General features: G+C 45.4%; 1 protein-coding gene across 2 annotated transcripts in view; it reads left to right on the forward strand.

Moving 5' to 3' along the window:
• The window catches only part of TIMM44 (translocase of inner mitochondrial membrane 44), a 262,338-nt gene that overhangs the window by 216,088 nt on the left and 20,346 nt on the right, over positions 1-25,904 (forward strand). The window lies entirely within an intron of this gene.

Genomic DNA, 25,904 nt, shown 5'->3' on the forward strand with positions numbered 1-25,904 from the left:
ATAGAGAGATTCCCACAGCCCTGCCACTGCCCCCAATTGTCTCTAGGTCTTGCTGCCTGAGGCAGTTGCCTCAGGCTCCACCTAGCAGTATAAAACACATAAACAAACAGCCCTTGCCCTGTGCGATACAAGGGAGACCATTGGAGTATGAAATGCTCATATCAGAGGGGCTGCCTAGATGAAAAGGGATATTTCCAGGTTCAGCTGTGAACCCGGACCACCCCTTTAAAGCAGGTTTTATTACTCTGCGGCTTAAGTATTAACCCTTTCACGACCAGCACCATACTAGTACGGCGCTGGCCGGGTCTTTAAAGATGACCATGGCATCTGAGCGTGTGAAATACCGTAAGCGCACGCTTCTGGTGATGCTTCGGCTCCCCCGTGCGACGATCGGAGGAGCCAGAGCTTGTGTGCAGCAGCCCCTGTCTTTGTGACTGACCGGAGCCCTTGCCTGTAATAGGGCTCCATAGGAAACTAGCAGTTTTCTCATAGATTCCAATGCTAGTGCATTGGGTTCTATAAGAATAGCAATCTAACAATTGCTTGTTATAGTTCTCTATGGGAACTATAAAAAAAAAAAAAGAAAGTTTTAAAAAAAAAAAATAATTCAAATCACCCCCTTCCCCCCCCCCAAAAAAAAATACACCACATCGGTGTTGCAATGAGCGAAAACGCCCATAGTATAAAAATATATTCCCCATACGGCAAAACAGAAAAAAGCGTCAAAATGGCAGATTCGCCGGTTTTTGGTCGCTTCATTTTCTACAAAATAAAAGTAATAAAATTTAATAAAAAGTGATTAAAAAAAAGTCATACACACCCCAGAATGGTATCGATGAAAAGTTCAGATCGCCCCGCTAGAAATGAGCCCCACACAGCTCCGTACACATAATTACAAAAAAGTTATAGGGGTCAAAATATGGCAGCGAAAAAATAAAACTGATTTTTTTTCCCACTTTATTATTTTATCACTATCAAAACGCAAGAAAAACTATACATATAAGGTATCGCTGGGTTCGTACTGACCTGTAGCATAAAAGTACTTAACTGGTCAGTTTTATCGCACATCGAACCTTTTTTTTTGCAATTTCACCCCATTTGGATTTTTGTTTCCTGCTTCCCACTACATCATATGCAATATTAAATGGTGGCGTTAGAAAGTACAACTTGTCCTGCAAAAAACAAGCCCTCATATGGCTATGTGAACAGACAAATTAAAAAGGTATTGCTCTGGGAAGGCAGGGAGCACAAAACAAAAACGCAATAGCAAAAAAAACCTCCGGGGTAGAAAGGGTTAAATTTAGGGTTGTCCCAATACCACTTTTTTAGGACCGAGTACAAGTACCGATACTTTTTTTCAAGTAGTCACCGATACCGAATACCGATACTTTTTTTAAATGTCATGTGACCGTTTTGGGGGATCTGTGGATGACGCACTGTCATGTGGGGGATCTGTGGATGGCACTGTTATGGGGGACCTGTGGATGGCACTGTTATGGGGATCTGTGGATGGCACTGTTATGGGGGATCTGTGGATGGCACTGTTATGGGGGATCTGTGGATGGCACTGTTATGGGGGATCTGTGGATGGCACTGTTATGGGGGATCTGTGGATGGCACTGTTATGGGGGATCTGTGGATGGCACTGTTATGGGGGATCTGTGGATGGCGCTGTTATGGGGATCTGTGGATGGTGCTGTTATGGGGGATCTGTGGATGGCACTGTTATGGGGATCTGTGGATGGCACTGTTATGGGGATCTGTGGATGGCACTGTTATGGGGGATCTGTGGATGGCACTGTTATGGGGGATCTGTGGATGGCACTGTTATGGGGGATCTGTGGATGGCACTGTTATGGGGATCTGTGGATGGTGCTGTTATGGGGGATCTGTGGATGGCACTGTTATGGGGGATCTGTGGATGGCACTGTTATGGGGGATCTGTGGATGGCACTGTTATGGGGGATCTGTGGATGGCACTGTTATGGGGATCTGTGGATGGTACTGCTATGGGGTGGGATATCTGTGGATGGCATTGTTATGGGGTGGGGGGATCTGAGGATGGCATTGTTATTTGGTGGGGGATCTGTGGATGGAACTGTTATGGGGAGGATCTGTGGATGACACTGCTATATGTCATCCACAGATCCCCCTCATAACAGTGTCCCCCAATACACCGGGCCCCGCCGCTCACCGAAGTATTTATAAACGTGAATCCTTATCCTGTTGTTAAGTTGAACTAACGCTGCCCTCTCCCATGTTCCCCTGTATCCCCCTGTATCCCCACAGCACTTACTTAAGCTTCCATAGCAGGCAGAGCGGACGGCACCAGTAACGTCACTCACTGACGTTGCGCGCCTGCTCCGCCTGCTTCACTCATAAAGTGGGCGGAGCAGGCGCTCTACGTCAGTGAGTGACGTTACTGCTGCCGTCTGCTCTGCCTGCTATGGAAGCTTAAGTAAGTGCTGTGGGGATACAGGGGAACATGAAGAGCGCAGCGTTAGTTCAACTTAACAACAGGATAAGGATTCACGTTTATAAATACTTCGGTGAGCGGCGGGGCCCGGTGTAAGAGTACAGTGACTGCACCGGGCCCCGCCCATAGTTACGCCCATAGTATTCTATTTATGTATCGGGGCGGGGTATCGGCGGCTGAGTACCGCCGAGAAAACTCGGAATCGGTCCCGATACCGATACTAGTATCGGTATCGGGACAACCCTAGAAATTGGTTAAGTATTCAAAATATATATATTGGGGTGGGGTACTAGATAAGTAGGACACCAGTATTTAAAAAAAATGAAAGAATACAAGGGTGATTGGACAAATGAATAAGATTTTGTGCATCAGTTATATGATAAACCATAACTTGTAGCATTTTAAAGTATACTTGAGTTTTCAAAAAATGTTTGCATAATGGCTGTGCTTCATTGTAAAATCATAACTGTGAAGGAGCAGCTCTTTTTTGGGCTTCCCTGATATCTTCCTTAGCCATGTTATTCTCTGTTTCACTTGCACAACTAGATGCATTTCTCTCACAAGCAGTGGGTATTTTACTTCTGTGGAATATGCCAGCACTGGGTGCAGTGACCTCACTTCCATTCCTATTATGTTTGTTTTCTTCTACTGAGCTGTTAAAGCTAATAAGGAGGGAGATATCGCACTTATAGACACTCAGTAGCTTCTGACGAGAAGCTGTGTAGATGCAGTTTTTCTATCAGCTGCAAAACCTCAGCTAGCTCTGACACGCCCTTATTTCCGGTTAGCCATCTTTTTGTTCTCTGTTACTAGAGACGGATCTAGCCTAACAGGCAGTAGACTGCAAATTACTGTAGGTGGACGTGAGACCCCTAGTGGCCATGACTTCACATCTTTTTTTCAGGCATTTTCATTGTTGTTTAGGGAAGGGGGGTGGCAGAAGGGTCACATAATATGTATCATAGTGGTGCTGGCCAGGGGATGCTTGGGGTCTAAATAAGTATTGGGACTGGCTTCATAACGGAGGTTTATTACTGTGGGTGTCTGCAAAGTAGAGCCATGGAAATTTTACTAGTACCTCAGAGTAGTAGTAAAATTCCCATGGACCTACTGTGCCAACTCCATTTAGGACCCCTCAGTAATAAACCTCCATATTAACTCCACAACAACCAAAGAGCACCATACATTTAGGCCTCTTACACACGAACGTTGTGTGGCCTTATTGCGGCCCGCATACGGTGGGTCCGCAATACACGGGCACCGGCCCGTGTGCACTCCGCATCATGGATGCAGACCCATTCACTTGAATGGGTCCGCAATCACCATGATGAGGAATGGAAGCACGGATTGGAACCGCACGGAAGCACTACAGAGTGCTTCCGTGGTGTATGTGTCCGTGTCTCCGCACTGCAAAAAAATAGAACTTTTTATATTTTTTTTGCGATGCGGACGGATCACGGACCCATTCAAGTTGAATGGGTCTCAATCCGTCCCGGCCGCCGCATGGACGTTGCCTGTGCATTTGGGACCGAAAATTGCGGTCCCCAATGCACAGAACGGATGTACAACGTTCGTGTGCAAGAGGCCTTAAGGTGTGAGATTAAAGCTCCTGCAATCTAGCAAAAGCAACTGTAAGGGACCCCAAGGAGAAGACTCTTCCTGCTTCTTGTTTGCTCCTGCATAGTGCGCAATGATTGCTTTGCAGTGAGTGGAGCAAACAGATATGCCACTTCCTCTAGTCCAGTGTTTCCCAACCAGTGTGCCTCCAGCTGTTGCAAAACTACAACTCCCAGCATGCTGGAAGTTGTAGTTTTGCAACAGCTGGATGCACACTGGTTGGGAAACACTGCTCTAGTCGACCCAGCAATCGTGTCACAGGTTAGGAGGGTACAGTACTTGACTTGGGTGCTGGCAAGCTACTTTGTCACAGAAAATAGTGCACTCATTGACAAAAAACATAAACGCTCTAAGAAGTTGTTGGAATGGAATGAAACATTAAATGTGTGAATGTAATAATATATGTAAGTGATTACAACATTCGAGTGAAAGGATAAGTTTAATAGGGAAAGTAGTCTGGATGCAAGATTAGATATGGTTGGGCATGGAGACATATAGATTCTGTAGGCTATACTGCGGCAGCATTTCTGTATTTAAAAATCTTTTTTTAATTGGTCTTTGATAATATAATTTTCTGAAATACTGACTTTTGGGTTTTCGTTAGCAGTAAACCATAATCATCAACATTAAAAGAAATAAAACTTGAAATCGCTGTGTGTAATCTATATACAGTCAGTCCATAAATATTGGGACATCAACACAATTCAACATTTTTGGGCTCTATACACCACCACAATGGATTTGAAATGAAACGAACAAGATGTGCTTTAACTGCAGACTGTCAGCTTTAATTTGAGGGTATTTACATCCAAATCAGGTGAACGGTGTAGGAATTACAACAGTTTGCAAATGTGCCTCCCACTTGTTAAGGGACCAAAAGTAATGGGACAGATGGCTTTTCAGCTGTTCAATGGCCAGGTGTGTTCCCTCATTATCCCAATTACAATGAGCAGATAAAAGGTCCAGAGTTCATTTCAAGTGTGCTATTTGCATTTGGAATCTGTTGCTGTCAACTCTCAAGATCCGATCCAAAGAGCTGTCACTATCAGTGAAGCAAGCCATCATTAGGCCAAAAAAAAAAAAACATCAGAGAGTTAGCAAAAACATTAGGCGTGGCCAAAACAACTGTTTGGAACATTCTTAAAAAGAAGGAACACACCGGTGAGCTCAGCAACACCAAAAGACGTGGAAGACCATGGAAAACAACTGTGGTGGATGACCGAAGAATTCTTTCCCTGGTGAAGAAAACACCCTTCACAACAGTTGGCCAGATCAAGAACACTCTCCAGGAGATAGATGTATGTGTGTCAAAGTCAACAATCAAGAGAAAACTTCACCAGAGTGAATACAGAGGGTTCACCACAAGATGTAAACCATTGGTGAGCCTCAAAAACAGGAAGGCCAGATTAGAGTTTGCCAAACGACGTCTAAAAAAGCCTTCACAATTCTGGAACAACATCCTATGGACAGATGAGACCAAGATCAACATGTACCAGAGTGATGGGAAGAGATGAGTATGGAGAAGGAAAGGAACTGCTCATGATCCTAAGCATAAGACCTCCTCAGTGAAGCATGGTGGTGGTAGTGTCATGGCGTGGGCATGTATGGCTGCCAATGGAACATTTTCTCTTGTATTTATTGATGATGTGACTGCTGACAAAAGCAGCAGGATAAATTTTGAAGTGTTTCGGGCAATATTATCTGCTCATATTCAGCCAAATGCTTCAGAACTCATCGGATGGCGCTTCACAGTGCAGATAGAGAATGACCCAAAACATACTGCAAAAGCAACCAAAGAGTTTTTTAAGGGAAATAAGTGGAATGTTATGCAATGGCCAAGTCAATCACCTGACCTGAATCTGATTGAGCATGCATTTCACTTGCTGAAGACAAAACTGAAGGGAAAATGCCCCAAGAACAAGCAGGAACTGAAGACAGTTGCAGTAGAGGACTGGCAGAGCATCACCAGGGATGAAACCCAGCATCTGGTGATGTCTATGCATTCCAGACTTGAGGCTGTAATTGACTGCAAAGGATTTGCAACCAAGTATTAAAAAGTGAAAGTTTGATTTATTATTATTATGTCCCATTTCTTTTGGTCCCTTAACAAGTGGGAGGCACATATGCAAACTTGTAATTCCTACACCATTCACCTGATTTGGATGTAAATACCCTCAAATTAAAGCTGACAGTCTGCAGTTATAGCACATATTGTTTATTTCATTTCAAATCCATGGTGGTGGTGTATAGAGCCAAAAATTTTAGAATTGTGTCAATGTCCCAATATTTATGGACCTGACTATCAGTTTCAATTTTTGAACTGAATTTACTGATATTAGTTTTGTCACTTCAGCAAGTGGCATTTATCATTTAGAGAAAGTTAACATAAGCCATTTACTAATGTATTGTTATTAACCATATTGCTTCCTTTGCTGGCTAGATTCATTTTTCCATCAAGTTATACACTTATACAATGCTATTTGCTGAAATGACAAATGATATTCTAATCTATTGAGATGTGGTGGGTCGTTTACTAAAGACTACATGTATTACTTTAGTCCTCGGAACAAACCCTCTGGAAGAAGATTGTGGCGAAAATAACCTCGCCACTGTATTTTGGAGGGGCCTGTTTGCCAGTCTCTTGCCTCAGGATTATGGCCCATATACTAACTTTGAAGGAGAAGACAGACCGGCCACACAGCCTAAATCTGTGGAACTGTTTTTGGCAGGAAAGCCATGCTTGCGGTCGGCCAAATGTGACTTCTATGGAATTCGGGAACCCCTGCTCGGGGGCCAGTTTAGCGTACATCTAGATACACCAGTACAAATTTCCCCATTAAATGATAAAAAATGCTCTTCGCAAAATGTTGGAAGACGACCGGAGCATTCATCAAACCAAAGGGCATAACCAAATTCTCGAAATGACCCTCAGGGGTATTGAAGGCCGTCTTCCATTCGTCCCCTTCCCTGACCCTGACTAGGTTGTATGCCCCTCTTAAATCCAATTTAGAAAAAACTTTAACCCCAACAATCTGGTTAAACAGGTCCGGGATCAGAGGAAGCAGATATGGGTCACGAATCGTGATACGGTTCAGCTCCCTGAAATCCAGACAGGTCTTAAAGAAGCATCTTTTTTCTTAACAAAAAAAAAAAAACTGTGTCCCTTTCTCAGGCTCTCAGAGATATAAGCACGCATAGCGACTCTTTCATGTTGGGAGAGGTTGTATAATCGTGATTTTGGCAGCTTGGCGCCTGGGATGAGATTAATAGGGGAGTAGTACTCCCGGTGAGGGGGCAACTCCTGGACACCACTCTCGGAAAACACATCCGAAAATTCAGAGAGAAAAGAATGCACAGTCTTGGTAGAAACCTCTGAAAGAGACGCCGTGAGGCAATTCTCTCTGCAAAACTCACTCCAACCATTTATTTGCCTTGCTTGCCAATCAATGGTGGGGTTATGTTTAGTGAGCCAGGGTAGCCCCAACACTAGAGGAGTAGGTAATCCGCTTAAGACGAATGACATATCCTCAACATGAGCGTCACCCTCAGTCAAACGGATATTGTGAACTATACCCTTTAACTATCTTTGAAAAAGTGGAGCGGAATCGATAGCAAAAACAGGTATATCCTTTTCCAAAGTTCACACCTGGAAACCATGCTTTGTTGCAAATTGATTATCAATGAGATTGACAGCTGCTCCACTATCTGCAAAAATCTCACAAACAATGTTCTTGCTGTCTAGCGCCACCCTGGCAGGTAGGAGAAAACTGGAACTGCAAGCAAACGGCAAACCTTCAATTTTCGCATCAACCTTGCGAATAGTAGCAAATGGTAAGTTTTTAGAGGGTCTTTTATTTTTAGTTTTTTTTTTATTACCCTCAGAAAACTCCATGAATCTCCTAGAGGGGCAAACATTAGCCAAATGATTTATACCCCCACAACAGAAACAAACCCTCATCTGAGAGCTGAATCCTCTACTATCCTTAGGCAAGCAAACCCAGCTGCATGGCCTCCTCCTCAGAGGGAATTGAGAGAGACTGAGACCCCTGCGCACTGAATGAGACTGCCCCACTGTCCTTGGGCTGAATATGACATGAAAGAGTAGTCTCCTCGCTCTCTAAGATGCCTGTCAATACGAACAGCTAGAGACATGGCAGACTCTAATGACGCTGGTCTCTCATGAAAAGCAAATGCATCTTTCAATCTTTCCAAAAGACCATGGCACAATTGACTTCGGAGTGTAGCATCATTCCAACCAGTATCAGCTGCCCATCTCCGAAATTCAGAACAATATATCTCAGCGGACTGTTTACCCTGGCATAAAAGACGCAGTTTAGATTCAGCCAGAGCAATACGATCTGGGTCATCATATATCTGCCCCAGGGCTACAAAAAAAATTCATCCACCGATCGGAGGGGCCGTGCCCCCACCGGCAGCGAAAAAGGCCCAAAACTGAGCGTTATCCCTGAGCAACGAGATGATGATCCCCACCCTCTGCTCCTCATCACCAGAGGAATGGGGAAGTAGGCAAAAATGGAGTTTGCAAGCCTCTCTAAAGCGAACAAAATTCTCACTACCCCCGGAGAACGTATCCGGAAGCGAGATCTTAGGCTCGGAACAAACTCCATGAACGCCAGCAGAACCGGCTTGCAACTGGCAACTGGCTTGATCCCAAACTAAGGAGCATATAGGTGAGCCCTATAAAACCCCTAAGAGCTCTCCCTGACTGCTATGCACATGCAAGGGTCTCAATGGTAGACGATTGCATGCCCACGTACCTAAAACTGTGTGACGCCTGAAAACCTTATAATAGTGAGGGGACACGACCACCGGCTCCCTGCACTTAATACGGACGGAGTCAGGGTCACCTAGAATCAAGCCAGCAAGGAAACACAATAAAGGAAAATACATATCTTGAGCAAACAGCAGCAGCAGCCTCCAGCAGTGAACACTTCATCCAGGAAGTAGTATAAACCGCAAAGTGAGGCATTATGGGAGGGAATATAAAGGAAGATGATTAGTCTAAATAAGTGACACCTGGCAGAAGGAGAGGAGATGACAAAGTGAAACCAAAACAAAGAACGTCATACAAGAGGTAGAGAAGAACGTCTGCCAGACCTTCTCACAGAACTGGCGGTGACAGGTGGCAGCAGTGGGATTCACAGCTCGAATGGACGTCCCGAACCGGAATATACCGAATGGCTCAGCAGTATGAGCTACCAAAGAGGACAACACTGAAAGATTTGCTGGAAGCTCGGGGCATAGTGGCAAGCAACAAGAACAAAGCCACGCTAATTGCAGAACTAAGGCAGAGTGACAGAGCCAGCAGCATGGAAGGAGGGCAGCCAGAGGAAAACGAGTTCCAGAGGGAGGTGAGATGGATGATCAGTCTACTGGGGCCCAATCCATCACAAGAGGCAGTGGTACAGATCATCACTCATGCCAAAGATTCCCAGCGTGCTCGGGACTCAAGAGCAGGATCGTCGCAGGAGGATTCCCCATCTCCCTCGGGATATACAAATGTCCGCCCAAAGAAAATTAATTATGCAGCCTTTAAAGCTTTTGTGGATAGGGAAACAGACATTGACAATTAATTGCAAGATTTTGAAAGAAGTTCTACTAGCCTGTTTTGCAGTCACCCCAGAGGCATATCGGAGGAAGTTTTGGGCACTCAGAAAAGGAGGTTGAGATTCGTTCACAGAATGGGCATCCCGGATACGCCGGGCAGGCCAATGCTTGATGCACGGATGTCAGGCCACTTCATTAAAGGATGCCATCCAGATTATAGCACTGGAACAGTTCTATGATCATACACCCACAGAAGTCAGGGAATGGGTGCGAGACCGTGGAGGAGGCTTCCAAGTTGGCGGATGAGCAGCAGGATGGCCGACGACTGGATCCCTAGAGTCGCCTACCCATCACCAGCGGTTCCACCACCTACCAGACCTACAGCCTACACACCGGCACCAACCACCCAAACCCGTGGCCCAGTGACCTGTTTTTTGTGTAAGCAACTCGGACACATCAGACAACCAGCATAATCGAGCCGCTGCCCATTGTTACCAACCCGAGGAATTCACGGGCTCTGGGCACCAAGAGGAACAGTGGACTACACTCCATGAAGCGAACCAGGCACAAGCATCCAGCGACAACAGAGATCATCACCGGCAGTGGGTTACCTTAGATGGCGTTGATGTCCGGGCTATGAAAGACACTGGAGCCACCCTTACACTGATACAACCCCACGTAGTGCTGGCGCATTAAAACAGTGGCTGTCAAAGTTGCAGGGGGAGCCATGCACAAACTCCCCATGGCCCGAGTCCACCTGGATTGGGGCTCGGGAAACAGGCATTTGGATGTTGGCCTTATGAAAGATCTCCCTGCGGATGTTTTACAAGGCAACGATGTGGGGTGCATGACCTCCCAGCTCACTCGCAGCCCAATGACTGAGTCGTTCCCCGTGACTTCCAGGGCTCAAGCTCGCAGAGAAGAACCAGTGCACTCCGAGGAACCTCGGGTAGAACCCCCTCCCCATTCTGGGATACCCCTGCAAGTTTTGAACAAGAGCATCGTCTCCATTCCCCAGCGGCAGTGTACCTTGAAGGGAGAGGAGACAACCGGTCTCTATCCCCAACTAAAGGGGGACAGCACCCCTAACTCTGGTGCAGATGGGACCGCAGTCTCTGCAACAGGCCTACCGGAATGCTGGACGACCGGTACAGATCCCCTACCAACCCCACAGGAATGCCAGGAGGAGGAGGAGGTAAGCGATCCCTCCTCTCCACAGCTGATCCGCAGCAAGGTACTGGGGGTAGGATTCCCTGACCCCATCTCAGCGGAAGAGCTGGCATCTGGGCAGAGCGCAGTATGCCTCTGCCCTCCCCTATCCTCTTGTCCAGAGGCTGACTCCTCACAGGCTACCCCAGCGGAAGAGCTGGCATCTGGGCAGATCGCAGTTGGCCTCTGCCGTCCCCTATCCTCTTGTCCAGAGGTTGACTCCCCACAGACTTGCCTAGCTGATGCGCTGGCACCAGAGCAGAGTACCGCTGATCCCTGCCCACAAAGCAACCTCCACTCCAAGCCAGGGAGCAACACAGAGACCGGGAGTACCAGTTACCAACACAACCTTGGTGGACTCACTGGACAGAGACAGGCTACCAAATTTAACAGGTCCAGTATTTAGTTGTAGGTGGGCTGCCAGACTAACTCGGGTACCGTCCGGCGTGAGGTCAGGTATCTGGTTAGTCTTCCCCGGGAGGGGGAGATGTGTGGCCAAAAAATCCTCGCCACTGGGTTTTGGAGGGGCCTGTTTGCCAGCCTCTTGCCTCAGGATTATGGCCCATTTACTAACTTTGAAGGAAAAGACAGACCGGCCGCACAGCCTAAATCTGTGGAACGGTTTTGGGCAGGAAAGCCATGCTTGCGGTCGGCCAAATGTGACTTCCATGGAATTCGGGAACCCCTGCCCGGATCTGGGTGATTTTTGGATATGTTGTTCACCCAGATCAGAGCTCTCCATGGATGTATAAATTATGGGGATATGTGGGGTTTTGAGGTGGTTTCTGTGTGTTGGGGAAAAATTTGTGTTTTCTGCCTGTGAGTGATTAAGTTAGCCCATTTTGTTTGGTAATTGTATCAAAGGCAGAGCCTATTGTGTTTTTGGTAATTGTATTTTGTTGATTGCATCAAAGACAATGCCTATTCTGTTATTGAGTGCATCACAGGCAATGCCACTGTGTTTGTTAATTGCGTCACAGACGATGCCATTGCGTTTGTTGAATGTATAGTTTTTGTGTTTAACTGTGAAACTGTAAAGGATTGGCTGCTATGTTATGTCCTCAGTTCCCAACCAGGTCCACGGGGGTGGTACCCTTGTTGGAAAATGTGTATATAAGTAAATGCTTGTGTGTTCAATAAAGAGTTCCTGTTTTACCCTTCATCATGTTGAGGCTGATGTTTGGGTAACTGATCGACATTGGGGATTGCTATACGCTGAAGATTTGCTATACTCTCCTGGCTATAACTACTAGCTCTTGTAAGAGCTTGTTCATGGTTCCTGCTCTCTGGATTTAGAAGAGGTTCACCAACTGGAAGCTGAAGCCCGGTCTTGGGTCCAGCGTGGGTGGAGGACGGTGAGACCCCAACCAAGCTGCGGCGGTTCGTGGGGTCTGTGGTGGTTATGGTGTCAAGTTGAGTGCTTGGAGCCCTTGGGAAGCACTAGGAGCATCCATCAACGGAGGTACCCAGTCGGGGTGCCAGGAGATCTGTTACAAAGATCCAAGCAATTTTATTAAGAGACGCACCTCTCTTAATAAACTTGGTGGATCTTTTGATGTCCATGCATCAAAAATCGATAATTATAGAAGACCTTTCCTGCTAACCAATAGAGGACGAGCGCCATACAGTAGCTGTGCTTGCCAGATCAACACCCGGGCCCCGACTGTATCTGTCGGCTTAGCTGAAACCACTGATGCTAGCGGATTAACCCCTTAGTGGCAGATCGCCATATCTGAGGGGTTTGCAGATGATGCAGACTCCCTCTTTAAAACCATTGGCTCCCCGTGCTGCGATGGAGAGCCAATGATTGCTGTGGCCACTGTATTGTATTGAAACAGGGATCAGACCCCCACAAGTTGAAGACCCATAGTGGGACAAAAATAAAAACTTAAAGTTTAAAAAAAATGTTTTATTAAAATAAAAAAATAGAAGTTTCAAGTAACAAAAAAGTGCCCATTCCCCTCATCAAGAGATATATATATATATATATATATATATATATATATATATATATATATATTATTATTTTTTATTTAATTTTAGTAAAAGGCAAATTAGATATCACCATGTCTGTAAAGCCTGATTTAACACATTAGTGTTTTCGTCAGTGTTAGTGAGTCAAAACCAGGATTGGAGCTTCCACAGACAAGGTAAAGATCATAAGGGCTTATTCACACAAACGTGGTTTGGTTCCGCATCCGAGACGTATTTTTTGCGGCTCAGGTGCAGACCCATTAACTTCAATGGGGCCGTTGCTCCGTTCCGTGGCCCCGCAAAAATTAGATCATGTCCTATTCTTGTCCGTTTTGCAGACAAGAATAGGCATTTCTATAATGGGCCAACCGTTCCATTCCGCAAAATGCGGAAGGCACACGGGCGGCATCCGTGTTTTGCGGTCCGCAAATGAGCCCTAAGGGAAAGATCTTCACCCATTCTCTGTTTAGAGCCTCACCTGGTTTGGGGTCAAAATCACTGATGGAAATCACTGACCAAAACACTGACGTGTGAATGAGGCTTAACCCTTTTGCTACCAGCGCCGTACAGGTGAAAGCTGCAAAAAAAAAATATATATATATATATATATATATATACACTGCTCAAAAAAATAAAGGGAACACAAAAATAACACATCCTAGATCTGAATTAATTAAATATTCTTCTGAAATACTTTGTTCTTTACATAGTTGAATGTGCTGACAACAAAATCACACAAAAAAAAATATGGAAATCAGATTTTTCAACCCATGGAGGTCTGGATTTGGAGTCACACTCAAAATTAAAGTGGAAAAACACACTACAGGCTGATCCAACTTTGATGTTATGTCCTTAAAACAAGTCAAAATGAGGCTCAGTAGTGTGTGTGGCCTCCACGTGCCTGTATGACCTCCCTACAACGCCTGTGCATGCTCCTGATGAGGTGGCGGACGGTCTCCTGAGGGATCTCCTCCCAGACCTGGACTAAAGCATCTGCCAACTCCTGGACAGTCTGTGGTGCAACATGACGTTGGTGGATAGAGCGAGACATGATGTCCCAGATGTGCTCAATTGGATTCAGGTCTGGGGAACGGGCCAGTCCATAGCATCAATGCCTTCGTCTTGCAGGAACTGCTGACACACTCCAGCCACATGAGGTCTAGCATTGTCTTGCATTAGGAGGAACCCAGGGCCAACCGCACCAGCATATGGTCTCACAAGGGGTCTGAGGATCTCGGTACCTAATGGCAGTCAGGCTACCTCTGGCGAGCACATGGAGGGCTGTGCGGCCCTCCAAAGAAATGCCACCCCACACCATTACTGACCCAATGCCAAACCGGTCATGCTGGAGGATGTTGCAGGCAGCAGAACGTTCTCCACGGCGTCTCAAGACTATGTCACGTCTGTCACATGTGCTCAGTGTGAACCTGCTTTCATCTGTGAAGAGCACAGGGAGCCAGTGGCGAATTTGCCAATCTTGGTGTTCTCTGGCAAATGCCAAACGTCCTGCACGGTGTTGGGCTGTAAGCACAACCCCCACCTGTGGACGCCGGGCCCTCATATCACCCTCATGAAGTCTGTTTCTGACCGTTTGAGCAGACACATGCACATTTGTGGCCTGCTGGAGGTCATTTTGCAGGGCTCTGGCAGTGCTTCTCCTGTTCCTCCTTGCACAAAGGCGGAGGAAGCGGTCCTGCTGCTGGGTTGTTGCCCTCCTACGGCCTCCTCCACGTCTCCTGATGTACTCGCCTGTCTCCTGGTAGCGCCTCCATGCTCTGGACACTACGCTGACAGACACAGCAAACCTTCTTGCCACAGCTCGCATTGATGTGCCATCCTGGATAAGCTGCACTACCTGAGCCACTTGTGTGGGTTGTAGACTCCGTCTCATGCTACCACTAGAGTGAAAGCACCGCCAGCATTCAAAAGTGACCAAAACATCAGCCAGGAAGCATAGGAACTGAGAAGTGGTCTGTGGTCACCACCTGCAGAACCACTCCTTTATTGGGGGTGTCTTGCTAATTGCCTATAATTTCCACCTGTTGTCTATCCTATTTGCACAACAGCATGTGAAATTGATTGTCACTCAGTGTTGCTTCCTAAGTGGACAGTTTGATTTCACAGAAGTGTGATTGACTTGGAGTTACATTGTGTTGTTTAAGTGTTCCCTTTATTTTTTTGAGCAGTGTATATGAAAACTTTGCCAAAATAGTTTTTTTATTTTTTTGTAGCCTCGCGAAAAACATATCGAGTGATCAAAAAGTCAGATGTATCCCAAAATGACACCAATGAAGATGTCAATTTATCCCGCAAAAAACAATCCCTCACACAAGACCATTGGCAGAATGGCTTTCAAAAACCTTTTTTTTTCTCTCAAAAATACTTTGTGTAAAATTGGTAAATATATATATTTATGGCCGTAAATGTTGGCACCCCTGAAATTTTTCCTGAAAATGAAGTATTTCTCACAGAAAAGTATTGCAGTAATGCATGTTTTGCTATACACATATTTATTCCTTTTGTGTGTATTGGAACAAAGGAAAAAAAAGCTAATTGGACATAATGTCACACCAAACTCCAAAAATGGGCTGGACAAAATTATTGGCAACCTTAACTTAATATTTGGTTGCACACCCTTTGGAAAAAATAACTGAAATCAGTCGCTTCCTTTAACCATCAATAAGCTTCTGACACCTCTCACCCGGAATTTTGGACCACTCTTCCTTAACAAACTGCTCCAGGTCTCTCTTATTGGAAGAGAGCAACAGCAATTTTAAGTTCTCTCCACAGGTGTTCAATGAGATTTAGATCTGGAAATGAGTCCAGATCTAAATCTCTCCAGTGCTTTGTTGCCATCCATTTCTGGGTGCTTTTTGACGTATGTTTGGGGACATTGTCCTGCTGGAAGACCCAAGATCTCGGACGCAAACCCAGCTTTCTGACACTGGACTCTACAGTGCGACCCAAAATCCGTTGGTAATCCTCAGATTTCATGATGCCTTGCACACATACAAGGCACCGAGTGTCAGAGGCAGCAAAAAAAAAAAAAAAACATCCATGAACATCCAGCATATTTCACTGTAGGTACTGCGTTATTTTATTTGTAGGCCTCATTCCGTTTTCGGTAAACAGTAGAATGATGTGCTTTACCAAAAAGCTCTATCTTGGTCTCATCTGTCCACAAACGTTTTCCCACAAGGATTTTGGCTTGCTCAAGTTCATTTTTGCAAAATGTAGTCTTGCTTTTTTATGTCTGTGTCAGCAGTCGGGTCCTCCTGGGTCTCCTGCCATAGCGTTTCATTTAACCCCTTAAAGGGAGTCTGTCACCAGCATTTCACTTTTTTAACCCTTCCCACAGCTCCCTAGCATGCTTACAGTTAATAAAAACGTTACCTCTGGCATCAATCCTGGACTTATAGAACCCTCAAAAAACGATCTTTATAAGATATGCAAATGAGGGCTCGCAAGTGCCCAGGGCGAAGTTACTCTCTTAGGTGCCCTGCTTGCTCAGCCTTCTCATTGCGTCCCCCCGCCCCTTCCTACCCTCTGACCGCCCATCCTTTCCCTCTGACCGCCTTTGTACTAACTTGTTATGCTGCCAAAATCCCGTGCTGCCAAAATCCTTTGGCCGGCGAATGCGCACTGCGATGCCCATTCCTTGTACGGCATCACAGTAACTATTGCGCATGCGCCTGCTAACGACGCGAAAATCGGCATGTAGTGGAGTATGGTGTTCCTAATAATTCTTTAGGTGAGTGTGTGTATATATATATATATATATATATATACACACACTCACCTAAAGAATTATTAGCAACACCATACTAATACGGTGTTGGACCCCCTTTTGCCTTCAGAAATGCCTTAATTCTACGTGGCATTGATTCAACAAGGTGCTGATAGCATTCTTTAGAAATGTTGGCCCATATTGATAGGATAGCATCTTGCAGATGATGGAGATTTGAGGGATGCACATCCAGGGCACGAAGCTCCCGTTCCACCACATCCCAAAGATGCTCTATTGGGTTGAGATCTCGTGACTGTGGGGGCCATTTTAGTACAGTGAACTCATTGTCATGTTCAAGAAACCAATTTGAAATGATTCGAGCTTTGTGACATGGTGCATCATCCTGCTGGAAGTAGCCATCAGAGGATGGATACATGTTCTCATTCTGTTTACGCCAAATTCGGACTCTACCATTTGAATGTCTCAACAGAAATCGAGACTCATCAGACCAGGCAACATTTTTCCAGTCTTCAACAGTCAAATTTTGGTGAGCTCGTGCAAATTGTAGCCTCTTTTTCCTATTTGTAGTAGAGATGAGTGGTACCCGGTGGGGTCTTCTGCTGTTGTAGCCCATCCGCCTCAAGGTTGTGCGTGTTGTGGCTTCACAAATGCTTTGCTGCATACCTCAGTTGTAACGAGTGGTTATTTCAGTCAATGTTGCTCTTCTATCAGCTTGAATCAGTCGGCCCATTCTCCTCTGACCTCTAGCATCCACAAGGTATTTTTGCCCACAGGACTGCCGCATACTGGATGTTTTTCCCTTTTCACACCATTCTTTGTAAACCCTAGAAATGGTTGTGCGTGAAAATCCCAGTAACTGAGCAGATTGTGAAATACTCAGACCGGCCCGTCTGGCACCAACAACCATGCCACGCTCAAAATTGCTTAAATCACCTTTCTTTCCCATTCTGACATTCAGTTTGGAGTTCAGGAGATTGTCTTGACCAGGACCACCCCCCCTAAATGCATTGAAGCAACTGCCATGTGATTGGTTGACTAGATAATTGCATTAATGAGAAATAGAACAGGTGTTCCTAATAATTCTTTAGGTGAGTGTATATAAATATAAATTAAATTGGTATCTCTGTAATTATACTGACCAGCAGAATAAAGATAACATGTCATTTTTCCTGCATGATTGACACCACAATTGCTGCCTTTTCTTTATCCTGCTCCCTAATAATAAAGCAAAATAAAAAGTGATAAAGTTGTATGTATCCCAAAATAGAACTAATGATGATGGCAACTCATCCCGCAAGAAAATCGGCCATCAGACAGCTCCGTCAAGAGAAAAATAAAAACTGTATGCTTGTCAGAAAATAGTTGCATTGGTACCCTAGAGGCTGTTCAAAAGCAACATGGCGCACGTAAGCCATCCATTAAAATCTAAGCTCCAAAAGATGGTCTTTACATTGTGAACCATGCTGTGTACCCAAACAGCATTTTAGGTCCATATTTATTGCATTTCAGTACCCAGTAGAACCCGCCTAACAATTAAAGGATGTGGTGCATCTTAGATGGCACGAGCTGGGCACCACATATTGGGTACTGAAATGCCAATCTTTATTTCCATGGTCCATTACTCATTAATTTATGCAAAATAACAGTGGGGTCATAATGATCACGCCTTTATAAATAGCTTGAGGGATGTAGTTTTCAAAATGGAGTCACTTCTCAGAGGTTCCATTTATTATTACACCCTAGAGCCTCTACAGTTGTAATAGTGTAAATCACTACTTTGGACCTCAAAATGCGCATGGTACTCTTTTATTATTTATTGAGTCCTCTTAGAATAGGGCCATATTTTGGGTGTTTCTAAAACCAGGAATCACAACATAATAGCAAGAGGGATTTGCACACTGGCACATGCTGGGCACAACATATTGGGCACTGAAATGCCATATCTGTGTAAAAATTGCAATTTTCACATTGCACCATTTGCAAAACACCTGTAGGTTGGTTGGTAAATACTTTGAGGGGTCTGTTTTTCTAAAATGGGGTCACTTCTTGGGGATTTCTTTTTCATGACCAGGGATTTCTAAATTCTGTGAAACTTCTTTTAGGCCAATGTGCTTGAAAATATTCCTCGAGGTGTGTAGTTTTCATAATAGGGTCACTTTATGGGGGTTTCCACTATAGGGATACCTCAGAGTCTATTTCTATTCAACAGGGCACCCAAAAACCATTTAGCACTTCTTCCATACTGAACCTTGTGGTATATGTTTATGTAAACTGCAGAATCAGGGTAATATAGTAATATAACATAGTTCATAAGGCTGAAAAAGGCCTTTTATCCTGTAAGTTGATCCAGAGTAAGGCAAAAAGACCCCTGTGAGGTAGAAGCCAATTTTCCTCACTTTAGGGGAAAAAATTCCTTTACAGTCCATTCAGGCAAACAGAATATGTCCTTGGATCAACCACCCATCTCTAGTAACTATAACATGTAATATTATTACACTCCAGAAATAATCCAGGCCCCTCCTTGAACTCTTTTAGTGAAATCACCATCACCTCATCAGGCAGAGAGTTCCATAGACTCACTGCTCTTACCGTAAAGAATCCTCTTCTATGTTTGTGTAGAAACCTTATTTTCTATAGACGCAGTGGATGTCCCCTCGTCACAGTCCTGGGGATAAATAGCTGATGGGAGAGATCTCTGCACTGACCCCCTAATATATTTATAGATTAGTTATTAGATCTCCCCTTAGTCGTCTTTTTTTTTCTAAACGGAATAACACTAATTTTGATCTTTCTAGGTACTGTAGTCCACCCATTCCAGTTATTACTTAAGTTGCTCTTCTCTGAACCCTCTCCAGCTCTGCTGTGTCTGATTTGTTCACAGGAGCCCAGAACTGTACACTGTACTTTGTGTGGTCTGACTAGCGATTTGTAAAGTGATAGGACTATGTTCTCATCTATGCCCCTTTTGATGCAGCCCATTATCTTATTGGCCTTGGCAGCAGCTGCCTGACACTGGTTTCTACAGCTTAGTTTGCTGTTCACTAGAATTCCTAAGTCCTTTTCCATGTCAATGTTACCCAGTGTTTTACCATTTAGTATGTCCTGGTGACTTTCATTATTTCTTCCCATGTGCATAACCTTACATTTGTCATTGTTAAAATTCATTTATCACTTCTCTGCCCAAGCCTCCAATCTATCCAGATCCCTCTGTAGCAGTATACTGTCTTTTTCCGTGTTGGTTACTTCACACAGTTTAGTGTTATCTGCAAAAAATGTGATACTTTACTGTGCAAGTCTTCTACAAGATCATTGTGGCGAAACCAACCTCGCCACTGGGTTTCGGAGGGGCCTGGCTACCAGCCTCTTGCCTCAGGATTATGGTCCATACTAACTTTAAAGGAGCAGACAGACCGGCCGCACAGCTTAAATCTGTCTTTGCAATTGTATTTTGTTATGTGAGGGTACCCAGATAGCTAATTTTATTGTATTTGTGTATTCTGAGTGCCATTCACCTAATGATATGCACTCAGACTTGAGCTATCTGGGAATATGTAAAATGCTTGTTTGCTGTGGGGGTGTGACATTGTGTGTTTGGGTGGTGATTTCTGTTCTGTTGTCCCCACATGTGTTTTGGCGATTTCCCTTTGTCTTAAGAGATAATTGGATTACTCCTCGGGTGTCTCCAGGGCAGAGAGGAGGAAACCATGATGCATTGTGGGGATGTATTGTGTCTGTGTATCCTGCAGTGCTGCATATCTGTCCTGTGTCACAGTCTTCATTCTGGTCCCCTAGGGGCGTGTCCACCAGATGGGGACCTGCATAAATACGGGCGGGTAGCCCTCAATAAAGTGTTCCTGTTTTACCCTTTATCATGTTGAGGCTGATGTTTGGGTAACTGATCGACGCTGGGGATTGCTATACGCTGGGAGATTTGCTATACTCCCCTGGCTATAACTACCAGCTCTTTTAAGAGCTGTTCCTGCTCTCTGGTTTTAGGAGAGGTTCACCCACTGGAGCCTGGAGCCTTGTCGTAGGTCCAGGGTGGGTAGGAGACGGTGAGACCTCAACCAAGCTTCGGCGGTTCGTGGGGTCTGCAGTGCGTACGGTGTCAAGTGGAGTGCTTGGGGTCCTCGGAAAGCATTCGGAGCATGTATCAACGGAGGTACCCGGTCGGGGTGCCAGGAGATCCGTTACATTTAGAGAGGAGGATAGGGGAGGGCAGAGGCTCACTGCGCTCTGCCCAGATGCCAGCTCTTCTGCTGGGGTAGCCTGTGGGGAGTCAGGCTCTGGATAAGAGGATAGAGGAGGGCAGAGGCTGACTGCGCTCTGCCCAGATGCCAGCTCTTCTGCTGGGGTAGCCTGTGGGGAGTCAGTCTCTGGATAAGAGGATAGAGGAGGGCAGAGGCCAACTGCGCTCTGCCCAGATGCCAGCTCTTCCGCTGGGGTAGCCTGTGGGATGTCCGGCTCTGGAGAAGAGGATAGGGGAGGGCAGAGGCTGACTGCTCTCTGCCCAGATGCCAGCTCTTCTGCTGGGGTAGCCTGTGGGGAGTCAGGCTCTGGATAAGAGGATAGGGGAGGGCAGAGGCCAACTGCGCTCTGCCCAGATGCCAGCTCTTCCGCTGGGGTAGCCTGTGGGATGTCCGGCTCTGGAGAAGAGGATAGGGGAGGGCAGAGGCTGACTGCACTCTGCCCAGATGCCAGCTCTTCTACTGGGATGTGGTCAGGGAATCCTATCCCCAGGACCTTGTTGCAGATCGGCTGTGGAGAGGAGGAATCGCTTACCTCCTCCTCCTGGCATTCCTGCAGGGTTGGTGGGGGATCTGAACCGGCCGTCCAGCATCTCTGTAGGGCCGGTGGAGAGACCTCGGTCCCATCTCCACCTGCCATCGGGAGGTCTTCCCAGAACCAGTCGATGAAGTTCCCTACTTTGGGAGTTGGTAGGGAAGCAGGGGGTATCGCCGGCAAGTCTTCCCAGTTGCAGGAGGGCAGATCTGGCTCTGCTTGTCGAGTAGGTTGGGGATGAATGGAGCTGAGCAGGTGTTGGTAGGTCTGCTCCAGCTCCCACTCCCTTGTTACCAGGTGGGTCATGTCTTTGCTCACCTCCCTTCCGTCAGCATAAACATGCATGCCCATCCGGTAGTCGTAGATATCCCAAAACCTAGACTCCTCCGTGCTGCCAAGATCAATGTCCTCCTCCAAGGCATCCCATAGTAACCCCGGTCCATCAATCTCCTCACCCTCGGGTCTGTCGTGCTCAGCCATCCAGGGGGAATGTTGAATGACATGCCACCTTAGGGCCTGTAAGCGTCCTCTAGCCAAAGCTCCTTACATACCAGGTTCTGGAGCTCTGGTACCCAGTCATCCAGGGGCTGCTCTCCCAAGAGACCCATCCGCATCGCCACACACTTCTGTAGCCGCTGCTCATAACTGGGGAGACTCTCAACTCGCCGCCGCTGGGCATTTTCCAGGGCATCATACCAGACTTCCTTTCTGTCTGCATCCCTGTAGTCTGCGGCTGCCGCCTCCTCCTCGTCATAGAACACTGTCCGAAGACTAGCCGATTCCATCCTGCTGTAGCCAGGGGCGCTGTACGGATACTAGCGTTGCCCTCAATTTAGTAAATCCACGAACGGTGTCTCCGAGCTGCTTCTCCTCACACTAGGACGCCATCCCACTGCTTGCCACCAAATGTAACGGATCTCCTGGCACCCCGACCGGGTACCTCCATTGATAGTTGCTCCTAGTACTTTCCGAGGACCCCAAGCACTCCACTTGACACCGTACGCACTGCAGACCCCACGAACCGCCGAAGCTTGGTTGAGGTCTCACCTACCCACCCTGGACCTACGACAAGGCTCCAGGCTCCAGTGGGTGAACCTCTCCTAAAACCAGAGAGCAGGAACAGCTCTTAAAAGAGCTAGTAGTTATAGCCAGGGGAGTATAGCAAATCTCCCAGCGTATAGCAATCCCCAGCGTCGATCAGTTTCCCAAACATCAGCCTCAACATGATAAAGGGTAAAACAGGAACACTTTATTGAGGGCTACCCGCCCGTATTTATGCAGGTCCCCATCTGGTGGACACGCCCCTAGGGGACCAGAATGAAGACTGTGACACAGGACAGATATGCAGGATACACAGACACAATACATCCCCACAATGCATCATGGTTTCCTCCTCTCTGCCCTGGAGACACCCGAGGAGTAATCCAATTATCTCTTAAGACAAAGGGAAATCGCCAATACACATGTGGGGACAACAGAACAGAAATCACCACCCAAACACACAATGTCACACCCCCACAGCAAACACAGACATTTAACATATTCCCAGATAGCTCAAGTCTGAGTGCATATCATTAGGTGAATGGCACTCAAAATACACAAATACAATAAAATTAGCTATCTGGGTACCCTCACATAACAAAATACAATTGCAAAGACAGATTTAAGCTGTGCGGCCGGTCTGTCTGCTCCTTTAAAGTTAGTATGGGCCATAATCCTGAGGCAAGAGGCTGGTAGCCAGGCCCCTCCGAAACCCAGTGGCGAGGTTGGTTTCGCCACAATCATTAATAAATATATTGAGTTTTGTTTGGCTGTTAACCCTTGCTGTGTTACAGGAAAAATAAATTAAAAGGAAAAATCTTTTTATTTTTTAAATAATGAGAATTTTAAAATTTCACCTCAATTTTCACCTCAAGTATGTAAAATCAGTTTTAAATAACTTGGTGTGTAGTTTCTCAATGGATAGTTTCACTATGGATAGTTTCTGTTATGCAAGCCCCACAAAGTGACTTCATAACTGAATTAGTCCTTTAAAATGTGGCTTTTGGAAATTTTCTTAAAAATTAATGCTTCTTAACCCCTTAAGGACACATGACGTATCGGTACGGCATGTTTCCCGAGTCCTTAAGGAAACATGACGTACCGGTACGTCATGTGTTGTTCCGATCACTGCTGCCCGGCCGGCTGTGATCGGAACAAGGTGCCTGCTCAAATCATTGAGCAGGCACCTCGGCTAAATGCGCGAGGGGGTCCCGTGACCCCCCCATGTCTGCGATCGCAACAAACCGCAGGTCAATTCAGACCTGTGGTTTGCTGCGCTTTCTGCAGTTTCTGATCTGCGGGGATCAGAAACTTTAGTATTCCTAAAATATATATATTTCACCCCCCTGCACCCCTGAATGATTTTATCCCGGTGGAAGGTGCAGGGGGGGCGCGGTGTGGAAGGCCGGCGGTGCGGCAGGCGGGATCGCGATCCCCGCCCCGCCTCCCCTTGAATAATCGTTGGTGGCTAGTGGGTATACCAGGGTGTCAGCACATTGCTGACACTCTGGTATAAACGGCTGACATCTGTGATGCGATGTCAGCCGTTTAACCCTTTCCATACCGCACCGCCGTTTAACCCTTTCCTCCCTTTCCCATCAGGGGGCTGCTGTGCCTTTGCAGCCCCCCGATGGAGCAGGAGAGAGCCCCCGGACAGCCCCCCTCCTTACCCTTCCCCGTCTGCGCAGTTCTGGCCACTACTGAGCCAACGGGGAAGGTTCCCATGGCAACAGGCATCCTGCTGTCCATGGTGCTGAACAGATCTGTGCTAAAGGCATAGATCTGTTCAGACAAAATGTAAGTAAAATACAGTACAAAACACTTTATGGTGTACTGTACTGTATTATACAAACATCAGACCCACTGGATCTTCAAGAACCAAGTGGGTCTGGGTCAAAAAAAAAGTAAAAAAAAAAAAAAAAAAAAGTAAAAATTTATCACTGATAAAAAATGATAAAAATAAAATTCCCTACACATGTTTGGTATCGCCGCGTCCGTAACGACCTGATCTATAAAACGGTCATGTTAGTTTACACAAACGGTGAACGCCATAAAAATAAAAAACTATGATGAAATTGAAATTTTGCCCACCTTACTTCCCAAAAACGGTAATAAAAGTGATCAAAAAAGTCGCATGTACGCCAAAATTGTAACAATCAAACCGTCATCTCATCCCGCAAAAATCATACCCTACCTAAGATAATCGCCCAAAAACTGAAAAAACTATGACTCTTAGACTATGGAAACACTAAAACTAAAAATCATTGTGTAAAACTTACATAAATAAAAAAAAAAGGTATACATATTAGGTATCGCCGTGTCCGTATCGACCGGCTCTATAAAAATATCACATGACCTAACCCTTCAGATGACCACCGTAATTTTTTTTTTATAAAAACGGTGTAAAAAAAGCAATTAATCAAAATAGTGCCAATCAAACCGTCATCTCATCCCGCAAAAATTGAGACCCTACTTAAGATAATCGCCCAAAAACTGAAAAAACTATGGCTCTTAGACTATGGAGACACTAAAACTTTTTTTTTGTTTTAAAAATGAAATCATTGTGTAAAACTTACATAAATAAAAAAAATTGTATACATATTAGGTATCGCTGTGTCCGTGACAACCTGCTCTATAAAATTATCACATGATCTAACCTGTCAGATGAATGTTGTAAATAACAAAAAAAAACGGTGCCAAAAAAGCTATTTCTTGTTACCTTGCCGCACAAAAAGTGTAATATAGAGCAACCAAAAATCATATGCACCCTAAACTAGTACCAACAAAACTGCCACCTTATCCCGTAGTTTCCAAAATGGGGTCACTTTTTTGGAGTTTCTACTCTAGGGGTGCTTCAAATGGGACATGAGGTCAAAAAAACAGTCCAGCAACATCTGTCCCACAAAAACTATATGGCATTCCTTTCCTTCTGCGCAATGCTGTCTGCCCATACAGCAGTTTACGACCACATATGGGGTGTTTCTGTAAACTACAGAATCAGGGCCATAAATAATGAGTTTTGTTTGGCTGTTAACCCTTGCTTTGTAACTGGAAAAAAAATATTAAAATGGAAAATCTGCCAAAAAAGTGAAAAATTCTCAAATTTCATCCCTATTTGCCAATAACTCTTGTGCAACACCTAAAGGGTTAACGAAGTTTGTAAAATCTGTTTTGAATACCTTGAAGGGTGTAGTTTATAGAATGGGGTCATTTTTGGGTGGTTTCTATTATGTAAGCCTCGCAAAGTGACTTCAGACCTGAACTGGTCCCTAAAAAGTGGGTTTTTGTAAATTTCTGAAAAGTTCCAAGATTTGCTTCTAAACTTCTAAGCCTTGTAACATCCCCAAAAAATAAAATAGCATTCCCAAGATAATTCAAACATGAAGAAGACATATGGGGAATGTAAAGTCATCACAATTTTTGGGGGTATTACTATGTATTACAAAAGTAGAGAAACTGAAACTTTGAAATTTGCTAATTTTCCAAATT

Source organism: Bufo bufo, chromosome 2 (assembly GCF_905171765.1).
Source record: "Bufo bufo chromosome 2, aBufBuf1.1, whole genome shotgun sequence".
Taxonomy (NCBI): Eukaryota; Metazoa; Chordata; class Amphibia; order Anura; family Bufonidae; genus Bufo; species Bufo bufo.